The sequence below is a fragment of the Peromyscus californicus genome, unplaced genomic scaffold, assembly GCF_007827085.1.
Source record: "Peromyscus californicus insignis strain IS unplaced genomic scaffold, ASM782708v3 Scaffold_16__1_contigs__length_79575227, whole genome shotgun sequence".
NCBI lineage: Eukaryota > Metazoa > Chordata > Mammalia > Rodentia > Cricetidae > Peromyscus > Peromyscus californicus.
In genome coordinates, this window is record NW_026294458.1 from 10284672 (window position 1) to 10297977 (window position 13306).

A 13306-nucleotide genomic window follows, 5' to 3' on the forward strand; every position below is an offset into this window, starting at 1 on the left:
TCTGCAGTGTCCAGAAGCTGCCTCTCTGCCTAGACAGAACAAAAGCAGAAGGCACTGGGTCTGAGGTGGCCCTGAAGATGGGCAGCTGCGCTTGGCACGGTCACACCAAAACACACTGAGAACACAGTCCTCCCGGGCCAGTTCCAGAGGTCCAGATGATGGTACACTGGAGCCGGGGAGGGGCAGGCTGGGACCACAGCAAAAAAAAAAAAAAAAGCACTTGTAAGTTGTTTGCTCAACTGTGAAGCAAAAGAAAAAAAAACAGTCCTCCTTGGAAAAATACACAGCTCTGTGAAGTATCTCCTTCCTTAGCCACCCAGAACAATGAACTGGGTCAAAGGATAAATAAGAGGGAACACGTCCAGGGCAGTTCTGGAAATGGTGAGGGATGGAAGCCAGCACTGGATCCGTCCGTTTGCCCATCGGAGGGCACGCTAGGCTGCAACTGCAGACAGGTCTACTACATTCAGACAGGAGGCCTGAGAGGGGCACGTCGCAGGAAAACAAGCAGTTGGGCACAGGAGCTGCCATTGCAGTTACCAGAGCAGCTGAAGGAAGCAGGGTAGCATCACCCGACGTGGGCAGGAAGATGAGGTTGGGGGAGGCGGAGTGGGTCATCACTCTACAAAACATTCTGGCATTCTCTTTCAAAAAGAAACAACACGTATGCCATAGAAACCACTGTTTCTAGTCCTGGGCACTTGTCCCGGGGGGAGGAAAAAAAAAAAAAGGAACTTTATGTTTATACAAAAGCTGATGACATCAGCCCCAAGCCAGAGAGTAACCAAAATGTCCTTCAGTAGGTGAAGGGCTGTAGTGAATGAGAAGTGAGTTCCCCACAGGCTGAGGTGTTTGAACACTTGGTCCCGGGTGGGGCTGCTGTCTGTCTGGGGAGGTGTGGCTCGGCTGACGTCAGGTATGTCATTAAGGGAAGGTTGAGAGTTGACTCTTGGTTTCCTTTGCGCAGTTGACACGTGAGCCCTCTGTTTCCTGTTCCAGCTAGCATGCCTGTCATTTGCTGCCATGCCACCCCCACCATGATGAACTCTAACCCTCTGGAATCATAAACCCAAAGAGGCTTTCTTCCTTGACTCGCTTCTGGTCACGGTGGTTTCATCACAGCTACAGAGAAGTGACTAAGACACAAGTCAGGCTAGCTTACATCCATACCATGGAATAGTACTCAGCGATGAAAAAGAAGAGGGAAAAAAAAAAAACTAGCCCTAGAGTTAACAACCTTGCTGGGCTTGAGGGGCACCCAAAATGCATCTCAAAAGACTGCATGCTGTGTGTGAGACAACGATCCAGGTGGAGAACAGGGAGGAGGCAGGGCGATGACGAAGGCAGAGCACCAGGGAGGTCTCTGGCTGTGGAACACTTCTGAGTCCCAATCGCAGTGGCGGCTGCCCTGGTCTACGCACAGAAGAGCAAAGCACTGCCCGGTCGGTCGGCACGGTAGTTTCAGGGCCCGCCCTTCCCAGCACCCCGTCATTATGCAAGATGGAGGCACTGGAGAAACCACAGCTGGGTCTCCCCCCTCTCTCAGCCCCCTGTGCAGCTTTCTGTGGATTCTGTAATTATTTCAAGGCCAAGGGGGATTTAAAAACAGGAGTGTGCAGCCAGTAATCAGGAGCTGGGATTACAGACCACTCCGTCTACTCCACACCCTCGTTAGTGCTCAAAGCAGATCAGACCACCCTTAGCTCTGTGCGACAAGCCTCAGGGCAAGCCACTGTCTACCCTACTACACACAGCCATCTCTCCGTGTCCGGTAAAACCGTCCCTACTCCCCCAGGCACTTCCCACTTTAGGACCGCTGTTCTCCTCTTACCAGAATGCACATCGTACTTACGCGACTCAATTATAATTATTAGGTTATTGGTTTGTAGCTCCAGTTCCACGCACAGCACAGAACTGGAGGACATATTTACAAAACCTAGAGAACAAAGCCTTGATGGTAGAATATATAAGGCAATCTTCCAACTGAATTGTAGGAAGAGATTCAATGCAATTTTTAAGACAAACTTTTGTTTTGAGACTTCTTTTATTATGTATACAGTGTTCTGTCTACACGTCTGCTGGCACACCGGAAGAGAGCATCAGATCTCATTACAGATGGTTGTGAGCCACCATGTGGCTGCTGGGAATTGAACTCGGAACCTCTAGAAAAGCCGTAAATGCTCTTAACCTCTGAGCCATCTCTCTAGCCCCATAAAAACGATTAAATAAAAACCCAGAGATTTGAGCTGAAATTCATGTAAGGAAATATGTAGATAGTAGATGCATCCATGAAAAGAGGCTGATCAGCATTAACCCTGAGGGAAATGCAGACAACGCCATAAAGAAGACATCCCAGGGAAAGCGGCTGAAGCTAAAATCACCCGGCAGACAGGAACTGGCAAGGACGAGGGACACCTGCAACAACAGTAGCAGCTGTTCATGAAGGCAGATTGCAGCTTCCTGAAAAGCAAATGCACACTAAATGCACAACACAGCCATTCTCTGCCTCGGGTTTTCACAGGAGAAATCTAGGTCTATGACTACCTAAAGACTTTTTTTCCCCCACAAATTCTTAGTGAGTAGTTCAATTTAATAGTTGCAAATTGAAAGCAATCCAAATATTTGCCCAAAGGTGAGTGGTTAAACTGTGGGACACCCACACCCTTTCAGCAATAAAGGCCGAGATGACCGACTCGCACGGCAGGGACCAACACCGTAACGGTGCTGAGGGGAAGGAGGGTGCATGCTGCGGGATTCCACCTTCCTGAGGCCCTAGGAAATGCGAACCGTGGTGACAGGAAGCGGACTGGTCATTGCTGAGGTGCGAAGGAGATAGAAAGGAGCAGAAAGAAAGAATACAGCACAGGAAGGAACGTGGAGAGGCAGGCAAGTGGCCGTGAACACTAACGTGACCCACAGCCGTATACATATGCCCAAACTCCTCATGTTGTGTGCGCAATGTCAATACAGACAGGGTGGTTGTCTATCAATCATTCCTAGGTAAAGACAGATGAAGCATGATAATGGGACTATTTAGTAGGCATCTCCTGTAAGGAGAAAAGCCTTATGTAAATTATTAATCTTCCTTTCAGATAGGAATCTTGCAAAGTATCTGATACAGGAGGAAGCTGGATCAGGAAGCCTCCAGGGCCCATGGGGGGGGGCGCGTGGGAGTGGGGGGAAGGTGGGGGAGAGGTGGGGGACTACAGCTGTCATCAAGTCAGGCTCTAGCATCAAACCCCTCCAAAGCTGAGCAGATCTCCGTGAGAGCTCAACGGCAAACTTCTGGCCTGAAGGCTGAGGTGGTAGATCCTAGCAAAAGCATACACTAAAGACTGGGAGGGAGGAATGGCAGAGACCTCTGGTAACTGAGGTGCCACCTCCCCGTCCCGGGTTGTCACTGCTATGAATGCCTCTAGCAGCAAAGCCGACTGCAGACTGCGACTGAAAGGTGGTTGTGCCAGCCTCCAGAGCAGCATTCTGTGTGGCCAGAAGGGTTTGGGGACACAGACCCTGGTCAGTCCGGAGACCAGATCCCAGCTCCACTTGAGGAGTGAACCAGGCCTTCCTCTCTCTGGGCCTCTACTTCTGCCAAGGAGGGAGGTGAAGGAACTCTTTCAACCCCATTTTATGTTCTCTGGGTGTCCTGCAGAGCCTAGCTTTTCCTCCTTCTCAAATTGCATGGGTGTCACAGTCAAAAGGAGTCTTGATTCTCTGTGAAACTGCAACCCCTGGTCCCCACCAGCCCCAGCTCAGAGCAGAGCACCCTTCTCCATCTGGCAGGGACTTTCTAGACAGCCCCTGGCCACTCTGCCTCCTCCCTCAGTTAGCCCGCTGGCCTCCGTGTCCTAGTTAGGGTTTCTATTGCTGTTGTAGAACACCACGACCAAAAGCAACTTGAGGAGGAAAGGGTTTCCTTCACTTACACTTTCATAGTCCATCATCAGAGGAACCAACGCAGGATCTCAAGGCAGGAATCTGGAGCCGACGTGCAGGCCATGGAGGAGTGCTGCTTACTGGCTTGCTCCACATGGCTTGCTCAGCCTGCTTTCTTATAGAACCAGGACCACCAGCCCAGGGTTGGCACCACCCTCAGTGAGCCAGGTCCTTCCATATCAATCACCTCTCAAGAAAATGCATGCCAGGCTTGCCCATAGACTAATCTAGTAGGGGTGTTTTCTCACTTGATGTCCCCTCTTCTAAATGACTAGCTTGTGTCAAGTTGACATAAAACTAGCCAGCTCTCCATGTGTTGCTTAGTGGGCTAGTCATAGACTGAACACTTCAAACTGAGGTTAGGGGTCAGGGCACCCTGGGAGGCACAGTGGCTCCAGATGTAGTTTCTGCCTTTAGAGTCAGGGAAAGACAAGCTGGAGGCGCATGGCTCCAGGAGGAAGGAGAGCCTATGTCCCATAGGGTCTTGCCTCAAGGAAGTTCCTCCCTTGTCTTTGTCAAATCCCTGTGCCCAAGGCTGGGCAAGAATTTCCTCCCAAGCCAACTGGGCCGTTTGGCTGCCACGTAGTAAATATCTATGAAACTAGATCAAAGTCTTCTTGCCTGAGATTTTTTTTTCTGAACAGGACTCCAATAGCACAAGGAATAATCCTGAGGGTTGAAATGAAATCAAGACGCTTCCATATAACAAAGAGAACAACCACTGGAATGAACAGACAGCCTACAGAATGGGAAGAAGTCTTTGCCAAGTGTACCTCAGGCAAGGGATGTCTATCCAGGAAACATAAAGAACTGTAAAAATTAGAGACACACACACACACACTCCCACACACAATCAATGAATGTGTCACTGAACTGAACAGACAGTCCCCATAAGAACAAATGCAAATATATGGCAATACATATATCCTAAAATGTCCAATGTCCTTAGCTACCAGGGAAATGCAAATTAAAACTAGTTTGAGATTCCATCTCACCACAGTCAAGAAAATCAACAACAACAAATTTTGGTGAAGATGTGGGGAAAAGGAACCATTTTATTCACTGCTGATGAGCACGTACACTAGTCTGGCCACTGTTGACTCCCTGTGGAGGTTTCTCAGCAAATCGACACAGAACTACTGTAGAGTCAGCCTTACCACTCTTGGGTACATTCCTGAAGGGTTCAGTCAACACATCAGAGAAAAACGCCTTACATATCTGTGTTTGTAGCAGCACCATTCACAACGCTAAGGAAAGGGGACCAGGTAGATGCCCATCAGCTGAGGAAAAGATAAAGAAAAGGCAAGTCTCTCTACAGAACAGAATTTTACACAGCCATAAAGAGAAATGAAATCATGACACTTGAAAAATAGACGGAACTGGAAATCATTGTGGTGAGCTAAGGAAGCCAGATTCGGAAAGACAAATGTCTTACGTTTTCTCTCACATGTGGACCCTACCCTCAACCACAGAGGAAAATGAAGTATATCCATCATACTATGGCCCTTGTAAAGAAATCTGAGAACTTGGGCGGGTGGGGGGGGGGGGATGACGAACGGACACACAGAAACCCTGTTTCTAGGCAGCTGGGAGGGCTGGGACAGCTACAGCAGGCCCACTTCCTGGAGCATCGAGTGGGAGCTGCAAGAAGCACAGGCTCCCGGATCTGATGTTCCCTCACGCTACAAGAAAGAGCAAACCTCTGGGATTTAGCAGATCAGTTCAGAGATTTGCGAACTCCACTGCGCCTGTTCACTGCAACTCAGAGGTGGAGTGATACTCCCTTAGGGGAGGAAATGCTTGTTGAAGCTGGGCTGGGAACCCCTGCCTGGATGACCACTTGCTGGGAAGGGCACTTGGCAGCTCTGAGAGCAGCTTAATTGCATCCGAGCTGTAGTTTCCATATCTGAGACATGGGTGCAGACACACTCCCTGGGGTGCAGAGTTCAGAGAGCATGCAGGCAAAGCACAGAGCATGGGGCCTCCATCCGCGGCCTGCCCTTTCTTACCTCACAAAGATTCCTCGAGGTTCTTAAGAGTCAGGCCTTCGCCGGCATCATCATTGAGAAGGAAAACCAAGTCCCTGATGAGGAAGGAGGCTTATAGCCAAGAAAACTACAGGCTGCTTCTGAAGGGTACTGGGGCTTTGGCCGTTATGCAGGGAAAGGCCTGGGAAGGGCAGAGGCAAGGCTGGCAGCCGGAAGCAACAGTCATGTTCCCTTTGCTGGTTAAGTACACCAACAGCTCAGGGTCGGACAGACCAGGCCTGCCTCCCAGCCTAGCTTCTTCCTCCCCAGGATCCCATAGCTTCACCCCCAGCCGCGGCTAGGTGGCCTGGATTCTTAGGATGAGGGGGAGGGAGAGCCCAGGCGCCTGCTGAGGACCCTTCCTACCTTTCTCATTTCCTGAACCACAGAAGGAAACTGGAATGTCACAGATGTCTCACCCTGTCCCTAAACCCTCTTTCAGGGAACGTGTAAGACGTGCAAAGTCGGAGCCAGAAGACTCAGAAAGAAGAAGGGCAGAGGCCAAGACTTCATTATGCTAATTTACTTAGCTCTGATCTCCTGACAGTGGGGCCTTGAAGAAAGGGGCTTTTGTTGAAGTCTCTTGTTTGGCAGGAAATCACTGGCCCTCTCCCTCAGAGAGTCAAAAGCTCCGACCGGGTCCTGGCCTTCACATCTAGTGTCCCTAAGGCTTCCTTTCCCCACTTCCCTGGCCAGCCCCTCAACTTTTCCAGGAAGAAAATGCACCCCAGATGTTGGACAATAAATGGAGGTCTCTCATCCGCCTTTATGAAAGGGTATCAATAATTCAGAACCCCCCAAGATGTCAGTCAGAGAGAGGGAGAAATGCAGCCAGTTTCTCTCCATCAATAAACCAAAGGTTTCCGGGTGGCCCAACCTCCTCCCCGCAGCCAAGGAGCCTCCCCACATCAGACATTCTCACTGCCCTTATGTAGTGGGCCCCTCATCATAGCTACCCATGAGGTACTGGGAACAGACCACAAACCACACTCTCTTATTCTCACGGATCGGATCCTGCATACTGAACGCCTACTGTTCATAGGGGAGGCGACTCAGAGTCAGTGGTCCAGCACTTCCCTCACATGCTCAAGGCCCCGGCTTTGATCCCGAGCGCCAGCACAAGAAAAAAGTCCTAGAAAGTCTGCTTTGGTAGCTTCTCCAGTTTCCAGGGCAATTGGTCACTTTCCCACAATAGTCAATTTTAAGCTGCTAACTGTTTTGTATCGTTTTGTCTTTTTTTTTCCCCCCTGGAGTTCTTTTGACGGGGGAGGTTAGTGCTTTGTTTTGTTTTGTTTTTAACAATTGTTTTTGTTTTGTTTTTCCAAGACAGGGTCTCTCTGTGTAGCTCTGGCTGTTCTGGAACTCACTCTGTAGACCAGGCTGGCCTTGAACTCAGAGATCTGCCTGCCTCTGCCTCCTGAGCGCTGGGATCAAGGGCGTGTGCCACCACATTTTAACAACCAGTTTGTACAATTCCTGGATGCTTAGAACCAACTCTGGAGAGATGCTAGACTAGACGAGAGTTCTCCTTGGCCCCTCATGGGGTCATCCTTCCACCTCCAGGCAGAAGGGACCAGTAACCCATGGGAGCCTAAGAGAAACTCTATAGAGAGCTATTTTTAGACCCTGCTTTATTTTCTTCCAAATGTTATAGGAGTACTTATTACCTTTATAATCGGAACACATCTAAGTTTATTAAAATCATTTTCGTTAAGCCTAGCGGAATGCTTTGCCATAACCTGCCTGCATAATTTCTGTCATCTCCATATATGTCTCTTAGACTGGTGTGTGTGTGTGTGTGTGTGTGTGTGTGTGTGTGTGTGTGTGTGCATATGTTTCCTGGGAGCTTGCTTTCCCGTGCAGAACAGAGCACAAAAGCATCCATCTGAAACTGGTGTAACCTTTGGGGAGAAGTTCATTCTCTTCGGGGTTCAAATTTCCTTAGCAATGGAGAACATGGAAAGACTCTGGAAGTTCTGCACGAACAAGGCTTCTTTGGCCTCCAATGACTTTGCCTCCATATGAACTGAGATGGAGGCAGAAGTTGGGACTGAAAACACCTGTTCCTTCTTCCCTGAGCCTTAGAGAATTGCCCAAAGAGGCATCCTGCTCTCTCCCACCAACTTGATTTAAAGGTTCTTACCTCAGCATTGAGATGGAAAGCGGGTACCAGGCCTTTGGGAGGGGCTCAAGGGGGCCGGTTCATTTCAGTTGACTTCTGGGGCACTGATTGCTTCTCTCCGGGTGGCTGGCTGCTGTGGTTGGCACAGTTGGCTCTACCCCTGCCTGCAGGGAAAAGTGAGAACGCAAGCTGGGCTCAGAGGCACAGGCGTCAATACAAGCATGTGAGTGAGCACTCTTCCCCGCCACCCTCACCGCCTCCCCCCTGCCCCACTTCTGAGCCCTTCCAGAGTACAACACTCTTCCAAAAGACCTAAGTTGGCCGTCTGTTCACCCATGTCCATCTGTTTTTGCCCAGTCTGAGTAACAAGTTAAGTAAAGCAAACGTTACTAGAGCCACTGAAGCCTGACGCTACTCAGGGAGAAAGGCACGGTAAGACATCTTCCAACCCGGTCCTGTGTTCAGACAAAGCCTGCGGTTTTGTTGATCTCGTCAACCCAGAGCCTGCCCTTTCTGCTCTTACAAATGTGAAACTTCTCATTCATTCTGGAAGCACTTCTAACTGGGTCTGAATTTTCGATCCATAGATTACATCTGAACAGAGTGAATTAACTGCATTCTTGTGCCAAAGAAATTTAGCTTCCATTTATACATTTAAAAAATAAAATAAAATTTAAGTGAAAAAATAAAATAAAATTTAAGTGAAAGGAAAAAGTTACTCCGTCTTGCTCTACCCAAGAAAACTACCCATGATAGGCATATCCTTTCTGATTCTCGTATTGTCTTTCTTGTTAGCCAGATTTTTTTTATAAAGATGGAGAAGGGTGAGGTGTGGCTTAATGTCGCCCCAGTGTTCTGCACTGTCATTTAATGGCTACATAACATGCATGTGCCCCTGGGTTCCCTATGATCTACATGCAGTACCCTACATAGTTGGACTATAAATTCTACATGACCCTCAAAGGCTCGGCATTTAAGTCCCCATGAATTGTTTTTGTGCTAATCACATACAGTATTTGAAACTGTATCCCCCTCCAAAAAAATAAATATTTAGAAATACAGAAAAACAAGAAAGCAAATGACCTACCTCTACAACAAAAACAGATCCAATGCAATACCTATCAAAATTCTCATGTCATATTTCACAAGTTTGGGAAAAAGAACAGTTCAAGGATTTGTATGAAACCACAAAAGACCATGAATAGCCAAAGCAGTCCTGAAGAGTAAGAGTACAGCTGGAGGGACCATAGTACCTGGCCTCGACTTACACACTCCAGTACGCTAATGATGAACACGGCCTGGGGTGGCATCGAAATCCACAGGAAGATAGATGGAATAGAGCAGAGGACGCAGGAATAAATGCCAAGATATTTAACCTAAGTCTTGACAGTGGAGGTAAAAACATACCATGGGGTTCGGGGGCGGTGGGGGGGGGAGGGAGAACGGGGACGGGGACGTCGACTGAGACAGCCTGGGGGAGGGGAAGACAGAGATAGCCTGTTCAACAAGCTGTGCTGCAAAGCTGGATTTCTACCTGCAGAAGCTGAAATTAGATCCATATCTCCACCGGATACAAAAATCAGTTCAAAATGGATTCAAGGCCTTCATTTACCACCTGAAACACCTCGATTTCTAGAAGGAAGCCTAGGGAATGCTCTCCGTGGGGGCAGGTGAGAACATTTTTAAATAGAATGCGAATAGCACAGGCACTAACCCCACCTATTAACAGATGGGACTCCGTGAAAATAAAAAGTTTCTGCGAAGCAAAGGAAGACACCAGCAGAGCATACACACAGCCCACAGAGTAGGAGAAAATCTCTGCCAATGACACGGCAGACAAGGGGCTGGCATCCTGAGTTACAAAGAATTGCATAAACTGAAACCCAAGGAAATTAACAAATGGGCAAAGAAACTGAATAGCTGGCTTTCAAAAAGGGAAAAGAAAAAAGAAAGAGACACAAATGGCCAATAAGTATTTTTCTAAGTCTTCAGTATTCCCAGCCATCAGGGAACTAGGAATTAAAACTACTCTGAGATACTATCTAATATGTTCTGATACCCGGTCAGAACGCCTGTCATCAACAAATCTGACTACAAACGTTGAAGAGGATGTGGAGAGAACGGAATCCTTATTCACCGCTGGTGGGAGCACAAATTAATACAGCCATTGTGGAAATCAGTCTGAATATTTCTCAAGAAAAATAGAAATAGAACTACCACGTGACCCAGCTATTGCACTGCTGGGCACATACCCAGAGAACTTCCTTCCCTTACCGCAGAGATGTTTGCACATCATTTTTATTGCTGTTTTATTCCCTCTCGCAAACTATTGGAACCAACCTATTTGCCTATCAACAGATGAACAGATAATGAAAATTTGGAGTGGGTGTGCGTGCGTGTGTGTGTGTGTGTGTGTGTGTGTGTGTGTGTGTGTGTGTGTGTGCGTGTGGGTGTGTGTGTGTGTGTGTATGTGTGTGTGCATGTGGGTGTGTGTGAAATCACAAAATCTGAAGGAAAATGGAAGAACTTGGAATGCTTGGAATGAATAACATCAAACAAGATCACATAACCTAAGAAAGAAAAAAACAACAACACACGTCCTCCTTCACATGTGGAACTGAACCAACAATATATGTTTATATGTAAACAAATGTACTTGTGAGCACAGTATAGCACACAGACAGGAGAACAGGGACCAATTAGATAACAGGAAAGACTGAATGTGGGCACAGGCACAAGCCACGAAAGAGGATGAAAAGCTAACTGTTTTTATAGCTTCAATTCTCTCATGCACTTTTCCATTTTTGTAGCGGAGGAATACGTGCACAAAATATATTTGATACTGAAAACTTAAAATCTAATGTGAAGCTCTGAAGTTCATTGAGATGTTCAGACTTTGGGTCTGTTTAATTTTAGGGTGGGGAATTTTTTTTTTTTTGCAAATATATGTATGTGTGTATGTGTGTGTGTGCGCGCGCGCACGCGCGCGCGCATATGTATTTGTATGTTGTGCGTGTACTGGGAAAACCCATAATTAATTCCTTAAGCCACAGTCGGGGAGGTCAAATTGCTGGGTCAAAGACTTTCCAAATTGCCCAGGTGTTTGCACAGCGGAGATGGTCAACCTCCAAGGCCACTGTGTAGAGAGGCGTGGCATCTCTCCCATGGTGCTCTCTCCTCCACACCACAACCACACTAGTAGAAATGAGTATGCGGTGGGTACCAGGAGTCTGGATTAGCCTTTCTTGTGCTCACAACTAGCTCAGCTTCCATCTCAGATAAGATCCTTGATGCTAGATCCAGGGACCAGTGCCTGAGTAAGAATAGGCAAGGAGAAGTCAGAAAGCCATGAAAGGCAGGGGAGGGGTGGTCAAATCACAGAGAAGTGTCCAGGTGGAAATAGGGAGGAAAAAAAAAAAGCCTTTGAGACCAAGAAAAGCAAGGGCCGTGCCCAGAGGAGACAGAGGTGAATGGAAACTAACAGAAGACTGAAGCCAACCTTGCCATTTGCAGGGCTGGAAATATCAAGGCCTCGTAAAAATTCAGGGCAGCGCACAGCAAACAGTAAAGGCAACAGGTGATATCAAAAAAGAGTTGCTGGAGGCCTTGGCCACTTTGCTGCTGTGTATAATTAATGTCAACAAAACACCAGAAGTCAGCCAGAGGCACTGTGGTGAAGGCGGGCAGCCAGTGCTGCATGCTCACAGCCAGCTAGACATCAGCAGCAGGCCTGCAGGAAGGGGCCTTCCCCAGAACAGGAAAGCCATGGGCAGCCAGCTCATCAGCCTCCTTAGTGAGAAAGCCTTCCCCCAGCCCATACCCCACACCCATATTCTCTCTGCAGTCAGCCTGCTTACCTTCTTTCTTCTAGGCCACTTTTATTTCATGAAGGATAGTAATTCACTAGGTAATCCGTCCAAACAAATGGCTGGGTTTCTGAGACCCTGATGTCCTAGGGAGCCATTCTCCTGGCCTTTCCTAGTGGACTATCCCTTTATACCCTGCACTCTGGCAGGCCCCTGGGGGGGGGGATTGTGGGCTCCCTGGGGGCGGTTTTCCCAACTCCTTAAGTAAATAGCTTGCAGGTTTCCAACGTTGATAGTAAGTCACTCACACTTGTGGGCCTGCCATGGGAAATGGAGGGGAGAACTTTGAGAACAACTGGAGAAAGAAATAGGCTGACCAGGTATTGTTTGAAAGACTGGGCATTGAGGAAAAGCAGCAGAACCTGAGATAAGCAAACGACACATACAACATTTAGGAAGGACCAGTAGGGGACCTGCTGGAGGATGAAACTGTCGTGCAGAGACCCACGCCATGGCTGAGGGAGGCAGATAAGAAACCATCAGACCCAGACAGCACATGTTTGGTGGCCACAGTAGCTATGAACTCTGCTCTTTTATTGTATTCATCCTTTATCTCTTTCACAAAACCCCCTTTTTGATGGAATTTGGGTGAGTTAGACTACCCCACAAAAACAGTCTCTCCCAGGCCCTGAGTCTGCAGCAATAACGGACTTGTGGAGCAACTGGGCTTGCTAAAGTACTAAAGTTGCTAAAGGTGAGTTTGCCAAAATTTTTCTACCCACACTGGGGAGGTCACTGGGCCACTTGCATAATCAACCTCCTTACCGTGCCCCACCCCCATGGCTTGAAAGAAAATGGCTCCCAAAGGGAGTGGCACTATTAGGAGGTGTGGCCTTGTTGGAGGAAGTGTGTCACTGAAGGGGGTGGGCTTTGAGTTCTCCTATGATCAAGCTACTCCCAGTGTCACAGTTCACTTCCTGTTGCCTGCAGATCAAGAGGTAGCCGATACCACGTCTGCCTGCATGCTGCCATGTCCCGCCATGATGATAATGGACTGAACCTCTGAAACTGTAAGCTGCCACCTCGATTCAATGTTTTTCCTTGTAAGAGTTGCCGTGGTCATGGTGTCTCTTCACAGTGGTAGAGACCCTAAATAAGATGTCCCCATGTGCATCTTGTAGTTTCCACGCAGCTCTCATTCAGTCCATACTCCCAACTCTACCTGTTTCTCCCAGCAGCTCTCCCCTGGTCACCCTCAGATCCCAAGAGGGTCACTCGCTGGGTTTGACATCTGAATCGGTTTCCCATTTTTCTCCTGGGGTCTAAGCAGCCAAGGCCGCCTTCTGGGTCTGCTCTGTTTGAATCTTCCCATCTCACTGGACTGTCCCCCTATCTTGCTACTCTGGCGGCAACCC

At 48.3% G+C, this 13306-nt stretch overlaps 1 protein-coding gene across 1 annotated transcript in view; it reads right to left on the bottom strand.

The window, feature by feature from the left end:
* St6gal1 (ST6 beta-galactoside alpha-2,6-sialyltransferase 1) overlaps positions 1 to 13306 on the bottom strand; it is a 127805-nt gene that overhangs the window by 91755 nt on the left and 22744 nt on the right. The window contains 1 exon segment of the mRNA XM_052740312.1: positions 8107 to 8249. The gene's annotated coding sequence lies outside the window, so the exon portion shown is untranslated.